This window comes from Aotus nancymaae, unplaced genomic scaffold, assembly GCF_030222135.1.
Source record: "Aotus nancymaae isolate 86718 unplaced genomic scaffold, 86718_ANA_hifiasm-v0.15.2.pri h1tg000014l, whole genome shotgun sequence".
NCBI classification, from domain to species: domain Eukaryota; kingdom Metazoa; phylum Chordata; class Mammalia; order Primates; family Aotidae; genus Aotus; species Aotus nancymaae.
In genome coordinates, this window is record NW_026988425.1 from 103,933,019 (window position 1) to 103,955,602 (window position 22,584).

At 39.5% G+C, this 22,584-nt stretch overlaps 1 long non-coding RNA gene across 2 annotated transcripts in view; it reads right to left on the bottom strand.

The window, feature by feature from the left end:
- Window positions 1-22,584, bottom strand: part of LOC105731972 (uncharacterized) — an 80,890-nt gene that overhangs the window by 56,080 nt on the left and 2,226 nt on the right. The window lies entirely within an intron of this gene.

Genomic DNA, 22,584 nt, shown 5'->3' on the forward strand with positions numbered 1-22,584 from the left:
AAAGATAAATTCAGTCAGCAAATAAGTACCTTACATACATACTAAGGAATAACAGTAAGGATAACAGATTTCTTGTAAGAAACCATACAAGCTAGAAGACGATAAAGCAACATCTTTAAAGTACTGTAAGAAAAAACAGTCAACCTAGAATTCTTTATCTCACGAAAAAATCTTTCAAAGGCAAAGTCAAAATAAAGACTTTAAATACATGCAAAGGCTGAAATAATATTACCAACAGCTTTGCACTATAAGGGGTGTTAAAAAATAAGACTTTTATGCAGAAGTAAAATTATACCAGATAAAAACATAGCTCTACACAAAGGAATAAAAAGCTCCAGAAATGTTTACTGAAAATAAATGGGATAGGGGATCAAGTTAACCTATACCAGGAAGAAAAATATCAGCCAAATCCAGGACATGGAATATTTTTTATTTCTCCTGACTTAATTCCTTTAAGAAAAAAATCCTCTATATACTTACTAGAATGGGTAAAATTAAAAAAAAAAACATTAAAAATGCAACATGTTGACAGGATATATTTCAACAAAAACTTTCATACATTCTTGGTGAAAGTGTAAAGTGATAACAACACTTCAGAAAAAATTTTAAATGATTTTAAATAATGTATCTTATATTTACATACATTTTTACCATAGAAACCACTAATTTCAATCCCAGATATTTACCCCAGAAAAACAAAAGCTTATATCCATAAAAAGATTTAAAAGAGAATGTTTATAGCTTTACAGCACCTTTATTCATAATAGCCTCAAACAAGAAACAACTTAATCCACAGCAAATAACTCAACAAATCATAATATATCCATATAATGAAATAATATTTAGCATTAAAAAGAAATGAATTACTAATGCAACCAAATACGGATAAATCCCAAAGACATTATGCCAAGTCAAAAAGCTGGACACAAAAAAGATGTGGACTTTATAATAATATTTATATAAAGTTCTAGAGCAAGTTCAAAGCCAATCTATGAAAAGTGCCTCCTAGGTGGGGAACTGACTGGATAAGGATATGAGAAAACTCTCTCCAGTGATAGACATGTTCTCCATCTTGATAAGGGTGTGGGTCACACAAGTGTATATACTTGTAAAAAATTAACTCTATGATCCACTTAGATTCATGCTTTTCATGATATATAAATTATACAATAATTTTAAAAGGGGAATGGGGGAGAAAAGGCATTACCATCAAATGTGTAGACCCTGTATAGATCCCAATACAAAATAACAGAACAAGAATAACAACAAGACCTGACTGTAAAACAATGTATTTGAGACAGACTGTTAGATGATACCAAAGGATTATTGTTAATTTTGTTCTAGATGACAAAACTGTGTAAGAAAATAATCTTCATTTTTATTTTTATATGAAAAGTATTTAGGCAAGATAGCAAGATTTTAGGAATTTGCTTTTAAATGCAATTTAAGAAGTTAAAAAAGGAGGGCTAGTTGGAGCAAGTGTAGCAAAATGTTGATATTTGTTGAATCTGAATTAGAGTAAATTCTCTACTGTGTGTGTGTGTGTGTGTGTCTGCACACACGCATGTGTGCTCCATTTGGCCTGGAGGCTACTTATCAAGCCCATGTCTGGAGCTCTGTGGAGGAATTTTTCCTGGCTCCGTTCTTTCTAGTGACATGACTCACATTACCATATTCTATATATTTTACTTTATTTTATTGTATGTTTTTGTTTCGTTGTTTTGTTTTCAGAGATAGGGTCTATCTATGTTGCCTAGGCTGGAGCACAGTGGCTATTGGCAAGTGCAGTCACAGCACACTGCAGCCTCAAACTCCTGGCCTCAAGCAATCCGCCTGCTTAGTTTCCCAAGTACCTGGGACTACAGGCACATAACACCATGTCTTGTAATATTCTCTGTATTTTAGATAGTGCTTACGACTCAGGCTGATGTGAACCTGGACTCAAGGTTTATTTCACACTCCTTATCTCCACACTTTTTGATCATGTACCCTTATCAGTTAAAAAAAAATATGAGCAAACACTTCCAATACTTCTATACTTATTTATTTATAAATTTTATACACACACACCAATGTTCTAATATATTTTGTAGTTGATTAAAACATTATGAAATTTATGTTAAAATATGGGATAAAGGTAAAAGAAATACTGCTTTTCTAACTAATCTTGTAGATTTATAATATCATTTGTCAATATCTCAAAACACAATATACATGTATACACTATGATATACAGAGGCTGCCCACTGACACTAAGCATGATCTAAGTCTTTTGTCTGTAGGAGTCTACAGACAAGTCGTCATCCAATGTGGCAGGGCCTGGTCCTCCCCTTTTATCACCCCTGCTTCAGGCCATCCATGTAGACATTGATTTCTTCACCTAAAAATGTTTCTCTAGAGAATGATTGCTCCTGTTCTCCCAAGCCTCCCCTGCCTTCCTCTGCATCCTCACTTAGCCATTTTTCTCTGAACCTTGGACACCGTCCTTGCTGGACTCTCTGCCTCCCCTCTTTAACCTCAATGCACTGTACCATTGAATCAAACCTTCCATGATTCCATATTACCCACAGAAAAAAGTCCCCAGCACCTCTACCTGGCAGATCACCCTAAAACTCCGCTTCTTTTCTGCTGCTTCCTTCTGCAATCATTAGTTTCTGTGGTTTCTTTATTGCACCCAAACATTCTGGGCACATCCCTGTATCCTAAATATTTAAAGTGTTTTTCCCTCTGTCTGCAATGCTCTCCTCCCTACCTTCCTTAATGATCCTTAGATTTAAGTTCCAGTTTGGACACCCCTCTCTACAAGGCATTTTTAGACCACCCTTACTGGTGAGAATTTCTTCTCCTAAATGCCTACAGTGGTTATTGATATTTTCTCTCATTTTGGTTTTGTAGACCACAATTTCTGCATCTTTTATATTCTTTCTCTAATCTACATATAATATAGACGCTTAATGAATTAGCAAATGAAGAAAAATAACTGTTATTCTACACTTGTCTCTGGAGGTGCTATCTTATCCTGGTACTTTGTTTTCTAAAAGGACACAGAGCAGTGAAACTGTAGGGATTAGAAAAATTAGCAAAGGGTCATCAGATTGCCCTATCTATGAAGGGCACAGTCTTGGTCTCCATGAGACTAATTTCTAGCCTTTCCCTGACATTCCTTCTGCCAGGGTGTCTTGTACTGTGTCAGAAACACTAGTAACACTGGTAATTTTGTCTCTCAGCTTGTCTCTCAGGTCTTCTCTCCAGCCCAGGGTGTAGGGTAAGCTGGACTACCTTGGAGGCAGAGCTTGCCTACCTCTTAGGGATGGATCTAGTACCTATGTCCTCTGAAGAAGGGTATGAGAGTAGAGGAGGTTGAAATACTGACCCTAGTGCAGCCAGGATCAGGTCATTGAGGTTAGGGGAAGAATTAAATAAAAGCTCAGATACTGATGTGAGAGGAGTAATGTTAGGGAAAGTGTGCTTTGGACATTACTTGAAGGGGAAATCATGAGACCCAGAGGTTACTTGTTTCTTCATTTCCTTTCAGCACTGAGAGATGGATGATTCCCTTGTAGATATTTTGTCTACCAACTGAATAGTGGTTAGTATAGGTGTGGTGGGACACAGTAAATAACCAGGATTTTTTTCTAGGTAGAGGAGGAGTGATAGAGAATAGAACGTGTAGCTAATTTAAGCATTTCTGTTTAAAAATGAACTCTATTTAAAATAAGAGCAGGCAGACACAACACTAATTACCATGAGTATATTAGTCAGATCCAATTTAGTGCTTACAGGCCCAAGTTGGTTATGTCTTTCTTTACTTGAATATTAACTTGCTTTAAATGCTTAACCTAATATGGAATTTCTTAATTTATTAAGTATTTATTAAACATCTACTTTGTGTTTAACATTGATAATACAAAGAACTATTCTTTTATTAATATGTCTGTGAGTCCTATTTTAATCTTTCTTAATGTAGACTCGAAAGGTAATTGGGTAAATATGGATTTTAGATCTGCTGCTTTAAAATTGATAGGTATATGAGGATACAGTAAGTCCACAAAATGAGAATGTAGTCTCTATATCAATATCCGGGGGCTGGGGACCTGGAGTAAGGGCAAATTTGAAAAAAGAAGAGGAAGCATTTTGAGAGACTGTATCAGAAAGCAAAGAATGGGTAGGAATGTATCCACCAGCCAGAAGATGCAACTTGCCTAGAAAGGATCTAAAAGCGGGAGAGAATTAATGGATTTTCAGGAAATGGTCAGTGCAAATAGGAAAGGCCTGTGGTCTTCAGCTTGACAGATGAGCTGGGAAGAGTGTGAGCACAGGTAGCAGATGAAATTTTAATAAGAGAGAGAGAGAAAGAGAAAGAAGCAGCATTTGGTGTGTTCCTGACTAAAGTCAAACTGTGGACTGTGTCCAACAGTCACTATATATTTATAACGAGCCCACCTATGCTACCACATAAACAACATATTTGTATTTATTTTATTTAAATATTTAATATATTTTATTTCTTTTTTCCATTAAAAATAAGATTAGCCCTCTAAATGGCCTGATCATGGATGTGCTGCAAAGGCATTCAGGGGGATGGAGACCACAGAAGATGTGAAGGGAAAGTGAGACCATACATACAGAGGACTGTATAAAGCACATGTGTGGCTTAGAGGATACTGTAAAATGTATATCCGCACAGCTCTCTCCTGGGTCAAGAAATCAAATCCAGCCATCACTCAGAAGTTCCCTCCATGCCTTCTTCAACTCCACCACTCTCCCTCAGGAAGATATCTTAGATTAGGGCTCCCCAGCTGTCAGGCTGTGGATGGGTACCTGTCCATGGCCTATTAGGAACCTGGCTGCACAGCAGGAGGTGACTAGTGGGCAAGCAAGCATTGTAGTCTGAGCTCTGCTTCCTGTCAGATCAGCAGCATTAGATGCTCATAGAAGCGCATACCCTATTGTGAACTGCATATGTGAGGGATCTAGGTTGAGTGTTCCTTGCAAGAATCTAATGCTTGATGATCTGAGGTGGAACAGTTTCATCCTGAAACCATCACCCTGCCCCGCTGGTCCATGGAAACATTGTCTTCCATGAAACCAGTTCCTGGTGCCAAAAAGTTAGGGACTGCTGTCTTATAGTATTGTAAAAACGTTATAATTTTGCATTTTACACTTAAGCTTTTAATTAATCCTGAATAAAATTTACTTTTTGTTCATTCATTCATTTAGCATCTATATTATGCCTAAATTTGAGGTACAACCCATTAAAAAAATTCTTTTTTTCTTATTTGCACACTCAGTTGTCCTAGTACCATTTATTCATTTATTAAAAAGTCTGTCCCACTGCTCTACATAAATCAAATGTCCATTTGTGTATAGATCTGTCTTTAGGCCCTGAATTTATTCATCCTGCTTTAAAGAAACACTTTAAAAGTTTGTTGATTTAAGCCTCTGATTATTTTAGCTTTCCTTTCTTGAGCATTTACTCTGAGGCCATTCCTATGTTTAACAATCACAGGTGGACAATCTTCATTTTGTCCTCACAGGAACCCTGCATGGGTGTTCCTATTATTTTCCCCATCTCACAGGTGGTTCAGAGATTAAATAACTTGTCCTTGGTCACCTAACTAGTTAGTGACAGTCCAGATTCCAAAGTCTGTCCTCCTATACTCTGTCTGAAACCCAGACACCAATGGCTAGCAATTCTGTCTCTAACCATTTTGGTTACAAGCTTTTAGGCAAATCATCCTGGATCATTCTGCCATTTTAAATATGTGACTTGCTCACTATGTCTATCTATGTCTTTGAAGATGTGTCTGCTGATTGGATTTTAATTCTTTGTCTCTTTAAAGAATCAAATATCAGTTAGCTGCCAGGCAGCCAAGTCCCAGGCTCTCAGCCATGTGCTCTTGCCAAGGGTTCTTGGCTGGGTCTGGGGTTTTCCCAAAAGAGTTTGATACTTGATACTTACTCTTCAGCCTAATTTCCAACCTGTGATGCCTCCCTGAGCCCACACAGGTAGTTGATTGTGCAGCTTTTTCTTTGTGTGCAAAGAATGTTCTGTCATCAGCCCAGATTTACTCTTCTCAAGGGTGTCAGTGAGAGACAGCAGCCTGTGGAAATGGGAGAGCTGACTGGAGGATTAGAAATGGATCCTTGGACTGACTTGCACTGCTTGGATTGCCAAGCAAGACTGAATTTTCAAATGGAATAATTATATAAGGTCTGTTTCAGAGCAAAAATCTGGTTTATAAAAAAAGAACAGGTTATGGGCAATGCCATTCACACTGAATTCACCAAATCCTTGATTATGAAATAGTCTCAGAATGTTGGCAATCACTTCTGGGTAACCCCACTTACACAATAGTTCCCAAAGCTGGCAGACACACTGGTATAAAATGTTCAAGTAAGGTCAATAAACAACGTGCGAGTTCATTGCCTTTCTCTGAAATATCTTACTGACTCTGGATATGAAGAATTTGGATAATCTTTCTGCTGAATAAACACATTGCAGATGGATATTACTACCTTGACCCATCTACATGGCATGGCAGGTACTGACATCGCCCCCATGAGGTTGCAGGAGGGAATGATGCAACATGTGACTTTCTTGTTTAAATATTTTATGCTTATTTGTTCTGGAGCTCATACCTTGAGATATGGTGGCTAAGGGCCAGCAGCATTTTAGGAAGATTAGTTCAGGTTTTATCTCCAAGTCTGTATGATGCTCAGTGGTCCCCAACCACACTTCTTTAGGTTTACTGACAATCTGTCAGCAGCATGATGACTTTAGCTCTTAACACAGGTGGTGTATTCTGCTGGAAAATGTGGTACACAATGGGAGGCCACTGCTTGGGTGTGTAGTGATTATTTTCTCTTTCATAGAAATCAGGTCCTAGTTTTCTTGAGGGGTAGATAGAATATGCCCGTATTTTTTGACCATTTATGTTGCCAGATTTTAAATTCCTCACTGCATGTCTATGACATGAAGATGCTTTTGATATACCTCATACTTTTTCACCTTTTAAAAACAATTGTCACCACTCTCAGCATGGGTTTGGTTGTCACCACTCCCAGCCTGGGTTCCATTCAAGAATGACCTCGGATGATTATGTAAGTATTGGATTTATTTATGAAAAGGGAAGACATAGATTCCCTCATGGAAACATCCTGAATTGCAGTGACACCTCCTCTTCAAAATCAGCTGCAAGCTAAGTGTTTATTTCAGAATGTCCTGGCACTGGAGAAAGCTGAGAGAATGAGGAAAGAATATTCTGTCAATTTAACATGTTCTGGACTTACATATAGCTAGTTTCATGAAAAGACGTTTCTTAAAGTCTGAATTTTTGCTGGTAGTCCCAAAAAGTTCTGGCACAGATTGGTTTACTGTAAATGGGACTCAAGGAAATCAGTGAAAACCTGTAACATTATATTTTTGAAGTGATCTTTAACAGATAGTGTCTAAATTTATAGAGAGTGTGTTGACAGCAAGAAAATTGGCATTGATTAAAAATCTGGGAGAATGCAAGTTATAGAGAGACAGCTGCTAGGATGTTTCTCTCTCTTGTTTGCTGATTTGGGATGTGGTAGATGAGAGTCCTGCTCTTACACTTGCACTTCTAAATAATCTTTCTGAGAGCATCGGGAATTGGGAGACAAAGACTTTCTGATGTATTAGAAGATAAACCAATAAAAGCCAAAGGCCATGTCTGAGGTGGTTAGGATGGCTGGTGTTGCCTTTCCCTACCCCTGAAACTGTGTTAGGTGAAACATGAAGCAAGGTGGAATCCAGAGAGCAGCGTATGAAACCAAGGCTAGGCTGGGTGAGCATAAAGCCAGATGGCAGCTTCTGTCTTCACGGCTGCCCACCCCATCCCATTATCATTCTCAAGGACTCTTGAGAAGTCTTCTCTAGCTTCTCAGAATAGATTCGGGGTTAGTAACCTCTGTGTGAGTTCTCATCTCCTGAATGCCTGCAACTTTATTCCTCTAGTCGAAGACATTCCTGGGCTCTGAGGTGTGCAGTGAGTGCTTCAGTCAAGCTTGCCTTGGAACTTGAGGTTTTAATTAATAAGATTAAAGGGACAGGGAAATTCTGGGAGGTAGAATTTGTATAGAATAATAATGGCCTGGTGCTTTACAGCTTACAAAATAATGGCATCATACTTTACAGCTTACAAACTATTTTCACATCTAAGATGGGAGACACTGTCTGGTCATAATTGGTTATACCCAACCACAGCCACAGCCTGACACTGAATAAGTGCCAATATTTGTTGAATTTATGATTAATGAAAAAATCTATCATTTTCAGTTGATAGCCATTAAGGCAGAGCTATTGTCATCCATCCTGATTTTGCAAATGAGAAAATGAAGTATCTAAATACTTTTTAGCGGTAAATGCATTTTCCCTAGAACTCAGGTTGTTAGATTACTGCATTGGAACCATAATTGAGTTATTTTTATTTCAAACCCTGTGTTCTTCCTACCATACCAAGGAAAGAAAAACAGAGGAGAAGGAAACTAAAGGTAATTTGAGCCATACTTTTAGGGAAATTGATGAGTTTCTAATTTTCTGTAAGTTTCTAACAAGATCAGTTGGAGGACATTAGGGGCTATAAGTAGAGAAACTTCTTAAGGAATGGTCAGAGCTAGCTATTGGTTTGGAAGGTAAGATGTTAAGAAATGGAATATCTGTGAAAACTGAAAGAAGAATATGGGATGAGAGGACTCACAAGGCAAGGGATGGAGGTGGGCCCTGGGGGTTACAATATGCAAAGTTAAGAAATAGGATAGACATAGAGACTTGGGGGAATTCTAAGGGTCAGAAGCTAGAGGGCTTTGAAAATATCCAGAGTTGAGCTAGAATTAATGCTTCAAACAAAAAGGTAAGACAATTGAGACGTTCAGAGAAAAGACAACATCTTTAATGACTGTCTCTATAGTGAAGCCATGATATACAGTAACATGCTGTGTATTTCTCCCACTTCTCCTCACTCACACCACCTCGTGGGAATTCTAGAAAAGGTACAAGTTTAGAGCCTACAGCAGCTCCTGGGAGAATGATATTAAATCCCTGCTTAACTCCCAAAAGTTGCACCTGAGATCCCTGAGCCATATAACATGATAAGTTCTTATCTTTCATCTCTTGTACATTTCATAAGAGGCCTTCTCTGTGTCCCCCACTCACTGATATGGTTTGGCTATGTCCCAACCCAAATCTCATCTTGAACTGTAGTTTCCCATAATCTCCACATGTCATGGGAGGGACCCAGTAGGAGTTAATTGAATCATAGGGGTGGTCCCCCATGCTGTTCTCTTGATAGTGAATGAGTTTTCATGAGATCTAATGGTTTTATAAGGGGCTTTCCCCCTTTAATTGGCACTTCTGCTTTCTGCCACCATGTGAAGAAGGTTGTGTTTGCCTCCCCTTCCACCATGATTGCAAGTTTCTTGAGGCCTCTCCAGCCATACAGAAGTGTGAGTCAATTAAACCTCTTTCCTGTCTAAATTACCCAGTCTCCGATATTTCCTTATAGCAGTGTGAGAATGAAATAATACAGTAAATTGATACCACAGAGAGTGTGATGCTGCTATAAAGATACTGAAAATGTGGATGCAACTTTTGAACTGTCAGGCAAAGTTTGCAACAGTTTGGAGGGCTCAGAAAACAGGAAGATATGGGAAAAGTCTGGAACTTCCTAGAGACTTGTTGAATGGCTTTGACCAAAATGATGATGGTGATATGGGCAATAAAGTCCAGGCTGAGGTGGACTGAGATGGAGGTGAAAAACTTCTTGGGAACTGGAGTAAAGGTTACTCTTGCTATGCAAAGAGACTGGTGGCATTTTTCTCGTGTTCTAGAGATCTGTGGAACTTTGAACTACAGAGAGATGATTTAGGGTATCTGGTGGAAGGAATTTCTAAGCACCAAAACATTTAAGAGGAAGCAGAACATAAAAGTTTGGAAAATTTGCAGCTTGATGATGCAATGGAAAACAAAAAAACCATTTTCTCGGGAGAAATTCAAGCTGACTGCAGAAATTTGCATAAGTAACTAGGAGTCTAATGTTACTCTCCGAGACAATAGGGAAAATGTCTCCAGGGCATGTCAGAGACCTTCACAGCAGGCCCACATCACAGGCTTAGAGGCCTAAGAGGAAAAAGGTTTCCTGGGCCAAGTCCAGATGCCCCCCTGCTCTGTGCAGCCTCTGAACATGATGCCCTGCATCCCAGCTGATTCAGATCCAGCCATGGCTAAAAGGGGCAAAGCTATAACCTGAGCCATGGCTTCAGAGAGTGAAAGCCTCAAGCCTTGGTGGCTTCCACGTGGTGTTAAGCCTATGGATGCACAAAAGTCAAAAATTCATGTTTTGGAACCTCCATGTAGATTTCAGAGGATGTATGTAAATGCATGGCTAGCAGGCAGAAGTTTGCTGTAGGGATAGAGCCCTTATGGAGAACGTCTCTGCTAGGGTAATATGGAAGGGAAATGTGGGGTTGCAGCTCCACACAGTATCCCGACTGGGCTACTGTCTAGTAGAGCAGTGAGAAAAGGGTCACTGCCCTCCAGACCCCAGAATGGTAGATTCACTGACAGCTTGCACCATGTGCCTGGAAAAGCCACTTGACACTCAACATCAGCCCCTGAAAGCAGCCAGAAGGTGGGTCTACTCTGCAAAGTCACTGGGGTGGAGCTGCCCAAGGCCCTAGGAGCCCACCTTTTGTATCAGTGTGACCTAGATGTGAGATATAAAGTGAAAGGAAATCATTTTGGAACTTTAAGTTTTAATGACTGCCTTATTGGATTTTGTACTTGCATGGGGCCTGTAGCCCCTTTGTTTTGGCCAATTTCTCCCATTTGGAATGGGAGTATTTACCCAATGTCAGTGCCTCTATTGTATCTAGAAAGTAACTAACTTGTTTTTGATTTTACAGGCTCCTAGGCAGAAGGGACTTGTCTTGTCTCAGATGAAACTATGGACTTGAACTTTTGGGTTAATGCTGGAATGAGCTAAGATTGGGGGGACTGTTAGAAAGTCATGATTGTGTTTTGAAAAGTGAGGACATGAGATTTGGGAGGGACCAGGAGTAGAGTCATATGGTTGGCTGTGTCTCTACCCACATGTCATCTTGAATTGTAGTTCCCTTAATCCTCACGTGTTATGGGAGGGACTTGGTGAAAAGTAATATAATCATGCGGATGGTCCCCCATGCTGTTCTCATGATAGTGAGTGAGTTCTCATGAGATCTGATGGTTTTACAAGGGCTTTCTCCCTTTGCTCTGCACTTCTTCTTCCTGCGCCATGTGAAGAAATACATGCGTGCTTCCCCTCCCACTATGATGATAAGTTTCCAGAGGCTTCCCTAGCCATGCAGGACTGTGAGTCAGTTAAACCACTTTCTTTTATAAATTACCCAGTCTGAGGTATGTCCTTATAGCAACATGAGAATGGACGAAGACATACCCAGAGAGAAAATGTGTTGAAATGGCAAGATTATTGGAAGAAGGCTCAGGGACATAGGTCCAGTCCTGGCTTTGCCAGTAACTATGTCAGTTCACTCAGACTGCCTGGGCTTTGCCATCCTCATTTGGAAATGAAAATATTAACATAAATTCTATGTTATAGAAGATCCCTGAGTCTAACAATCTATGAAGCAAAAGAGAGAATCAGATAGACTTTCCAGAGGCTGTGTTTAATGACTCTCCAGTCAGTCTGGTTCTCAGGTCCTGAGTCATCATGTTGGTGATTTATTAGGTTAACTAACTACTATTTCCACATGATGACAAACAAGCCCAATTTCATTTATTTCTCCTTCCTAAGAAAGAAGTCAAATGTTTATAAAAATAGTGAGATAAGAAAGGATAAGGAATTGAAAGAACCAGAGGCAAACACCTTTTTGTTTTTGCTTTGAGAAAGATGACAGACCATTTCCTTGAGTTATTAGTGTACAGTGTCTGGGGAATGCATATAAAGAGCAGATGAATCCATTTGGCATGTCTACACAGTGATATTTGGAGAGGATGGGAATATTTCCAGAGAATGATAAACACTAACATGCCTTCAATAGCCTGAACTTGGGGTGGAGGGGAGACTTAGAGAGATACTAGTCTGAGAATGACATAATTCTAAATGCATGACTCACATTTACTTTCACTAAGGAAAGTTTCTGAGTATAATATATAGCCAGGGAGGTTGTTAGTATTCTTTGCAGAATCATCACCTGGGACAACAGTTAGTCAGTTACTAATACCTCTCCAGACTGAAAACAGATAGGCTCCATGCAGGATGAGACTGAGTTTTACTTGAATGTTTTCCAATGTGTTTTTCTTATTATATTTACTGTACTAGAGAAGCAGTGTGTGCAGTGGTTAGAAACTTGAAGACAGTCTACCCATGATGTATTATTTTAGTAGCTGGGTGACCTTGAGCAAATTATTTAATCTCTTGCTTCAGTTAGCATGTCTCTAAAATGGGATTATAATAGAATCTCAGAGTTTTTGTAAAGACTAAGTGAGCTAATACTCATAGATAGCTTGGAGGAGTGCGCATTGAGTGCTGAGTAGCACCATATGTTACCTAGGATAATTATTGCTCCCATTATATATGTTGGTGTAGAATAACTTTTGTGCCCACGACTAGGTAAGGAGCAGGTATCTAATTTGGAGTCGTGATTGGGCATTGATCAATTAATGATTACTGTTGACATTGGCTGGACTAAAAAGATCAAAACTTGGGTGAAAAAGTCTTACTATTCCTTACTCATGGTTAAGTCTTCTCATATAACCAGTGGTTGGCTTGGTTTTCATTCTGATTGGGAATTATTTTTGTACCCCTTCTCTCCAAAGGGGGAAAGAAGGGTTGAATGAATATAACTTGATAATGATATGAAAAATTCAGTGGTCTGAGATAGAAAGGTGATGTGTTCTGACAGTTCTTTCAACAATATCGGGAATTGGATTAGGAGTGAAGGATCATGAAACTAGCAGCTATTATAATTCACAGATGCATTTTACTCCAGAAATAGGATATTCCAAGCTCTTTCCATGCGTGCTTAGTTCTTTATAGATTTTCAGTTTTAGCAAGAGAGCATTTGCCAATCATATGGCACCATCATATGCTTGAAATGAGAAAAACACCATTTGGGGACAACTGGACTCAAGAGAATTAACATGTTTCCATGGCTGTCAATATTACAGAGAGGGAGTCAGACATTCCTTATACAATATCTTCTTTCTACACTTTTTATTTTAAGTAGATACACTGATCTATGTAATTCTAAGTCTATGTAAATAGAAAAGGAGAAGTGGATTGGATAGCAGGTCATACTTAGAGAACAACATGCCTAAGTAGCAGGACATACTCAGAGAACAATATGCCTCTTATTTTATTTACCTCTTTTCAAATAGGTAAAACAGCCTCTGTCCTCTTCTCTTTTCCTCTCTGACATCCTGGTAAGTTTAGTATCCATTATTCAAACAACTATCGCTAAAAACAAAGTTTAACATTTTTTGTGTCTAATTGGAAAACAATGAAGGAGTCTCATGACATGATTATAATAAACACCACTCTGGGCTTGTTCTTTCTTAAATTCATTTCTTATTTGCACAAACCTCCTTTCTACACCCCAGTAATTGTTCACATAAACCATAGTTCATTTCTTTAGTTCAGGAACCAAAATTTGTTTGCAAAAGTGCTCTAATCTTAACTGATTGCAATTTGCAAACAATTTCATTTTGTATGTACTAAGAAGGGTGCAAGGTTGGAAATGAGGGATATGAGCCTTCAGACTCTAGATAGCCATGGACAATTTTTCTGAGGTAATGACTTTAATAATGCTACACTTGACAGAAAGGGCAAGATAGAAAATAAGGTTGGTAGTTCTAAGCTCTATTTTTCTCCTGAATTTTGGCAATTACTTTAGCTCTTGTAATCAGAGTCAAGACTTTTACCATTTTATCTCTAAAGCCATAGATTGAAAATACTTACACACATCCATGAATCTCTATATCAATGATATCAGGCAGATGGTAGATTGTGTAAGTTAGGATTCGTATCAACTGCATATAATAGAAAAATTCAGAATGACAGTGACTTAAACAAGATTGATCCCTCTTATTTCTCTCGCACACAAAAGGAATACAAAATTAGGCAGTCCAGAACTAATAAGGTGGCTCCACTGAGTTGTCAGGAACCCAAGATCCTTCCAGGTCTCTGTTCTCTCATCCCTAGCTGTGGCTCCTTAAAAGCCCCCAAAAGCCTCCAAATCACATTTATAGATGAGAAAACAAATGAAAGAGACTCTGCCTTAAAGGATTTCTCCCCAGAACTCTAATTAACAATTATATTTACATCTCATTGGCTGAAACTTAATGACAGCTAAAGAGGGCTGCAAGAAAGGCTGGAAAGTTGTGCCTTTTGCTAGGTAGTCACACACCCAGCTAAAGATGTGGTCTTCTATGACAAAGAAGCAACACGTAGATAATAGAAGTTAGCTAGCAGTCTATGTGCAGAATACTGCAGTAGATTCTAAGGCTAGAAAGAAATTGAAAAGAATGCGAAATAATGCCTAGCCTTTGAGAAACCTGTATTCGTCTTCTCTAAGTTTACCATTTCTATATGTAAATGCAGGTTAGCAGATTATATTATCAAATTCATGTATTGATAATACAGCAGTTGCAAAAACTGATTATAGAAAGTGGAGGACATGAGAGAATTAAGTCGGGAAGTTAGCCTTTCTACTCTTCTCAGACCACCCACCTATGGATGCTCAGGAAGTTACCTGCCGTGATAATGCGAGCATTATGCACGTATCACCATGTCCTGACTCCTCTACAAACAAAAGGCAAGTGCACATTCAAAGAGAAGGGAATTTGAGGTATAGGGGAGACCATCTTGTCACAACCAAATAGGTGACTCCAGAACTGCTGCTCAGTTGACAAAAAACTGTTAAGTCCTAGATGACTTAAGAGACAGCATATATTTAGAATAACTCATCTAGGAAATGCAATTATGCAGAATACTATGACAAAAATGAGCCCATGAGTGCTGAAGGGGCACAGGACAAACACATACACAAAGGTAGGAGTCAGTGAAGAAAAGGCTGGGGAGAGAAAGTATTGAGGGTCTAGTTGAATGAAGGTCCCAGCCAAGAAGGCATGTGGAGGATTCCAGCTGGCTGAGGGGATACTGCTAGTTCCTTCTCTCCTCACAAAGTTAGTTTTAATCCCTCTTAGGCCTTAGCAGAAAAAATGTGCAAGTTATTCAAGTATTACTCCAGAAATAGTTAAAGCAAGAATCAGAATCACATTTATCATTCCATAAAAGACAAATAATGAAATTTTAAATGAAAACTAAGGGCGGAAACAGACACCCATTTTTAGATCACAGAAAGAATACCTCTCTTGGGTTATTTTTTTCTTTGCCCTGGTTGTAAGGGAGTCCCAGGTCAAGTCTACACATGGAGCTGACTGTGGTCAGGTAACCCGGGGTGACCTGAGTCTTCTAAGGGATCTTCATGAAACACGCAACCCTACCGACTTTACAGTTTTATTTAGTCTCACTCTAAGTGGTGGATCAGTCTTTCTCACTGACCTGAGACAACCCCGTGCAGCTGTGGCCTTGAGAAAATTCTCAGTAAGCCCTCTGGCAGGGACAGAAATGAAATAGTGAAAAGATCATAAAAATTTCCTTTTTCTCTAAGATTGCAAAGTCCCCTCATATGATTGAGTGGAGAGCAGACAAGGAGAACTAGCGAGCAGAGCTGTTCCTCAGACTTAAGCCTTCCTGAAGCCCAACCCAACGGCATTGTACCCCTAGGGTAACAAAGAGAATGACTGGGGAGTTAGACCAGCAGTATGATTAGCAATACACTAGGAGGCACAACCCCCACTTCTCACTCAGGATCTCAAGCCCCTTTGATATTCTTCTGGTTTCTTGGGCTTTGTCCTATTCTGATAACAAGGGCAGGCACAATTTCAGAGGCTTGATGTATCACACTTCTTAAACCTCCTCCATGTAGCTGGCCAAAAACAACACCTGTCCATCCTCTTTCTTCCCCTTGAAGGTGCTATGGGGCTGTATTTGGAACACTCAGGGGTTCTGGGTGCCACTAGCAAAGACAAATTAAGGAATGGGGATGTTCTCAGTTGTGAGAATTGGTGGAGGGTATTCTTCCAGCCCTCTGATTAGCAAAATGTCATAGAGATGCATAAAAGGGAGACAAGTAAGCCTCTTCAAACTGTTTATGGATAAGCACAATATTAATTTATTAAATTAACATCTGTTGATGCTGATCTTAATCAAGCACTCACTTAGGAACTAGGGATACAATGGTGAACAAGACAAATACGGCCTCCCCTGGAGTGGCACTTACATTCTCATGGAAGAGCAAATTTTGAACAACCAAATTTATAAGTAATTATTTAGTTCCAGGGATGCTAAACTGCTACAAGGAAGTACTAGTGTTACAGAGTAGATTACAAGGGCATTGACCCAGCAGGTTGTTCAGGAAAGGCTTCCCTGAGGTTGCATTTTGAGATTTAAATTGATATCTGCAGGAGCTTATTAGCAAAGATGGTGCTCCTGTCAGAGGGAAAAGCAATAGAAAGGCCCCAAGGAAGAGTATAGAGCATTACCACAAGAGAGAAAGACGTAATCTAGAACACAGTGAGCAGAGAGCCTTTTTACATTGGACTGAGGCTGGCAAGCTGTCTTAAGGATTTCCACATCCCACGGAGAAAAATAATCGCAAAAGCTTCCAGACAGGGAAAAGAGTATTTCGAACTCTCCTTCTTAGATTTTTGCTCTTTAGCTTCTGATCTGACATCTCTAGCCAATGAACTTCAAATTTTAAGGTAAATTAGGGAAAATCAAACAAATCTTTAAGCTTTGTGTAAAACTCGATTTTTTTTCTGAGAGAAAATGTTTACTTATTTATTTTTATCTTGTTTTTTAAACTTTTATTTTAGGTTCAGGGCACATGTTCAGGTTTGTTTTGTAGGTGTCATGGGGGGTTAGTGTACAGATTACTTTATCACCAGGTAATAAGCATAGTACCCAATAGGTAGATAGGTACCCTCCTCCTACCCATCACCCTCAAGTAGGCCACAGTGTTGTTCCCTTCTTTGTGTCCATGTGTACTCAATTAAAACTAAATTCTTATATGAGATAATTACAAGCAAATGTTCAGAAATGTAACAAATTAATGTTTTTATCTGATTTAATACATCTATAATTTGGCAGAATTGGCCTTGACACTTGAACTCATTTACCTCTAAATACATATGCAGATATGTTAACCCTCTGATTCACATCCACTCATAGCTTTCTGCAGAAAGCATCAAATGCATGCTAATTTTGAGTAGTGAAAGAAAAACAGATCCTCCTGGATCAAGGAATAACTTTATTGGGAACACAGAAACTTACTGATGAAAAAGTAAAGTACTCTCTTGCTGCAAAATTGGATATCATACTTTCACCTAGATCAAAGAAAAGTATGGAGACATCAAATCCATCTAAAAAAGGTAAAAAGTAAGGTTAAAAAAATGTACCCACACAGACTTTCAACTCTTAATTAGTCTCCTTAAACATTCCTCAATCTACTATTCCTGAAAATGTAAGCACTTGAGACTTAAAGAGCTTATATTTATTTTTTCAACTCCCATACATCTAGAATGATAAGAAGGTAGGGCTATTTTGCTTACTGTGACACAGGCTTTTAGCTAATTTCCAAATTCAATTCCTCCTCTTCTGGGGAACGCAGCCTGACTACACTTCACATTGCTATCGTGTGTGCCCAGTGGAATAGGGAAGAAAGTGATGTAGGCCGTTTCTAGGTCTGGCCCATAAAACTTCCCCAAAAGGCCATTCTTTGTGTTCCTTTTTCCTTCATCCCTTTATGAAAATAAGCATGGTGACCTTAGAAATTACATGATAAAGATGATAGAGCCATAAGACAGGGAAAGCCTGGGCCCCTGGATCAAGGCTTGTCAAAAGCTGCCTACCAATCAGACACCTGCTGCTTGGGGCTCCGACTTTGAGTTCATGCTTCATTTCTGGCATATGACAACTTTTTTCTCAGAGCTCTGCTATGATTTAAGCTTTATGCTTTGTTCCGGTTGTATAGTCCATTGTAATTTCTATGTAATTACATTAGGAAGATATCACATACTAGTTTCCCATGCTTCCAGAACCAGAACTATAATAATATGTACATTACTAGTGCCCTAACCGTAATTAGCTGGGCATGGTGTAGCAAAATCAATATTTAGGAGGTAGTTTGGGATCTTGCAGTGCCTCTTGTCATCACTGTGAACTATCATATTTCATTGCACTTATTACAGCTGGAATCTCTGGTTAGTTGTTGGATGACTTCGGCTTCTTAAAAATATTGTGGATTGGCCTGATCATGGGAAAATGTTTACACTTTTTGTGCCTTTCACCTTAAGGGAGGGGATTTTCACTTAGAGGACAACATATTCAAGTGACCTATCTAACCTTCTCAAGTGGGACACAACGTCCAAAATTTTAATATTACTTGGTAATTAACAAGAGTAAGAGAAATTGCACAAGAAATAGCGTAGGTATCTGAGAAAAAAGAGCAGTGTGGAAGGCGGTAAAGCAAGAGAGGAATTGTTCTACTGGAGGGTGTAATATAGTGGCTAGCAGTCAGACATCCTGAATTACCACTTAGCTGTGCAACTTTGGGCAACCCATCAATCCTCTCTGAACATAAGCTTTGTTGTTGTTGTTTTTCCCCAGGCTGGAGTGCAGTGGCATGATCTCAGCTCACTGCATCCTCCGCCTCCCAGGTTCAAGTGATTCTCCTGCCTCAGCTTCTGGAGTTGCTGGGATAACAGACACCCACCACCATGCCCAGCTGATTTTTCTATTTTTAGTAGAGATGGGGTTTTGCCATGTTGGCTAGGCTGATCTCGAACTCCTAACCTCAGGTGATCCACCCACCTTGACCTCCCAAAGTGCTGGGATTACAGGTGTGGGCCACTGTGCCCAGCCCAAGTTTCTTACCTGTATATAGAGGATGATATTAACTATCTCATACATTGTAATTTGGAAAAGTGAGATAATACATGTAAAAACAGAGCCTGAAACAAAGCAAGCACTGAATATATGCTATATATAACTATTTAAAATTGCTGCTGGATCACAAGGTTAAGAGATCAAGATCATCCTGGTCAACATGGTGAAACCCTGACTCTACTAAAAATACAAAAATTAGCTGGGCATGGTGGTGCGCGCCTGTAGTCCCAGCTACTCGGGAGGCTAAGGCAGGAGAATTCCTTGAACCCAGGAGGCGGAGGTTGCGGTGAGCCGAGATCGCGCCATTGCACTCCAGCCTGGCTAACAAGAGCAAAACTCCATCTCAAAAAAAAAAAAAAATTGCTGCATAAGTAGATGGGGAGAAAAAATGGCAAATGTGCTTGGTTGAAAGCTCCTAAAAAAGCAGCTTGCCAGCCCTCCTTAGAGCCCAAATCTGTTATTTAATCATCCAGTCCACTGACTTAGCTGACTTTGGACCCTTCAAATCTGGCCTCCCACTCTGTAATTAAGGACCATGAAAACCCACAAGGTCATAGTGGTAAAACTGGGCCAGCTCTTCCCTCTCCCAGGCCCTCCTCACCACTTGTTGGCAACGATCACCATAGCTCACTGTCAACCCGTTGCCACTACTATGTTTTGAAAGACTCAAACCCCTCATGATTCCATCTCCAGTGCCAGACTCAGGGCTCACAAAGAAAACATGCTTCTGAATTTTTTAAATATCTTCCAGAAGCCCCTTTGGAAAGATCCAGACTTTTGCTTTGAAAAATACCTTTAAACAGAGTTCAAAGTGAACTTGAACTCTGGGAATAGTGGTGGGCGCTCCAGTGAAACCTGGTCAATGGTGCCTTAAAATACTCAATAAATAACAACTATTACTGTGAGTAATTTCTTTAGTCACTACACTATTTAAAGTAAGTCTTTATGTTCATTTTTATAAAATTTAAAACATTCCAACAATACTAGTTTTGTGTTTTGCCCAAATTCCATAAGGTTTTAAATTTTTAATACTAAGGAGATTTATGAGTCACTGGCAAGATTTGCAGCTTTTAACATCTCTGGTGTTAGAAAAGGGACCCATACAAAATTGAAAAGGAAAAAGTGATCAGTGTCAGAAGAAGCTACAGAAGTAGAGCAAACAGAAGGGAAACAGAATTTCTGATTATATAAGACAATTTAGAGAAATAAGACATTAACAATTTTATTTCTTATATCTAAGTAGATATCCTTTTCAATATTTATCCTGTGGCTTTGCTTGGCCTCTGTCTTTCCATTAATCTGCTGGGTGGTCTTGGCTTGACAGAGGACACAATTTCCCATACAAGTTTTTTTATTCTTGTCTCGCATGGGCAGGTCCACCATGCTAGAGAATGTAGAAAAGCAGAGTTGTAAACCAATCTCTGGATTGACAGAGGAACCTGACCCTCGTCTTCTCATTTTTTTCCCATTAAGTCAATCACAAGTATAAACATTTGCCCACATTATTTGGAGCTGGAAGAGAAGGGAGCAAGCCAGAGGAAAATGAGACACTGGCCTAAGGAAGACATTTTTTCGTATTTCCCTTTCTGTTCTCTAAGTTTTGCATGTTAGCTGCAGAAATAGATGGAGTATTTTCACTCTAATCCCTGAAAGAAGGGCAGTGGATAGGGTGTGGCAGATACTGCATTGGTTAGTACTGGAAGGCCTTTTTCCAAAAAGGTATGTGGTTATCAGAAAAAACAACCAAAGCATCTTTCCTATTGCTTTACTCAGTAATCAATACAGAGTACTGTTGTGACTAAATGTGTGGGGTTATTTTCCCATACCCCAGGCAATCAACTAAGTCTGCAGCAGACACCAGCGGAGTGTCCTCTGATTCAATTCAATGCTGACACTACCTGAAGATAGCATCAGCTCCTATCGGTTGAGGGGTCAGTCCCACAGACTGCCCTTCCTCCCTCACTTCAGATGCCAATCGCAAGTCCCAGGTTGTTTTACCTGTGTTTCTGACTGACTGGCTATACGCTGGGGTTCCCACGATCCCCTCCTGGGGTTCAATTACTTTACTAGGGCAGTTTGCAGAACTCAGAGGAACACTTACATACATTTGCCAATCTATTGTAAAAAATATTACAGAGGTTACAGATGAAGAGATGTAAAGGCATGAGGGAAGGACTACAGAGCCTCCATTCCCTCTCCAGGCATACCACCTTCTGGAAACCACTCATTCAGCCAGCTATCCAGAAGCTCTCTGAACCTAGTCTTTTTGGGTTTTTATGAAAACTTCAGTAGGTAAGCATGATTAATTAAATCACTGGCCACTGATGATCAACTCAACCCTTAGCCACATTTTTCTCTCCCAAGGTTGGGAGTGGAGCTTAAAGTCCCAGCCCTCTAATTATGCCTTGGTTTTTCCAGTGACCAGCCTCCATAATGAAGCTACCTGGGGCAGCCAGCAATCAATCAATGCATTAGTGTACAAAAAGACATATCACTTTGGGCTGGGCATGGTAGCTCACACCTGTTGTCCCAGCACTTTGGGAGGCTGAGGCAGGTGGATCACTTGATGTCAGGAGTTTGAGATCAGCCTGGAGAATCGCTTGAATCTGGGAGGTAGATTCTGCAGTGAGCTGAGATCATGTCACTGCACTCCAGCCTGGGTGACAGAGCAAGACCCTATCTAAAAAAAAAAAAAAGACACGTTGCTTTGAAGATTACAAAGATTTTTAAGAGTTGTATGCCAGGAAATTGGAGGAAGACCAAATATATATTTCACAATATCACATTAAGCTGAATCCTCGTTCGATGGTTCTTACAAAATTTTAGGGTTTGTGACTAGCCCTACACCAACCTCTCAACTTGATGGTAAGTCAGCTGAGCCCAGAGTGACTTGCCCAAAGTTCTACAAAAACAGGAGATTCAGTTCTACTGAATCTGAACTACTGAGAAATTATTGTCCCTAAAGCATGCCACATTAACCTCTTGACATGTCAAGATTAACATCATCATAAGTCTTGACTTGATAGTATAGAACAATTGTTCATTTGCTTAACAATGGGAATATGTTCTGAGAAATGTGTTGTAGGGTGATTGTGCAAACATCATAGAGTGTACTTAAACAAACCTAGATGGTATAGCCTAGTACACACCTAAGTTATACAGTATAGCTTATTGCTCCTAGGCTGTAAACCCACATGGCATGTTGCTATACTGAATACTGTAGGCAATAGCAATACAATAATAAGTGTATTAGTCTGTTTTCATGCCACTGATAAAGACATACTAGAGACTGGGCAATTTACAAAAGAAAAAGGTTTAATTGGACTTACAGTTCCACATGGCTGGGGGAAGTCTTACAATCATGGCGAAGGGTGAAAGACACTTCTTATATGGCAGTGGCAAGAGAGAATGAGAAGGAAGCAAAAGCAGAAAACCCTGATAAACCCCTCAGGCCTTGTGAGACTTACTCACTATCACGAGAATAGCATGAGAAAGACCAGCCCCCATTATTCAACTACCCCCCTCTGGGTCCCTCCCACAACGTGCGGAA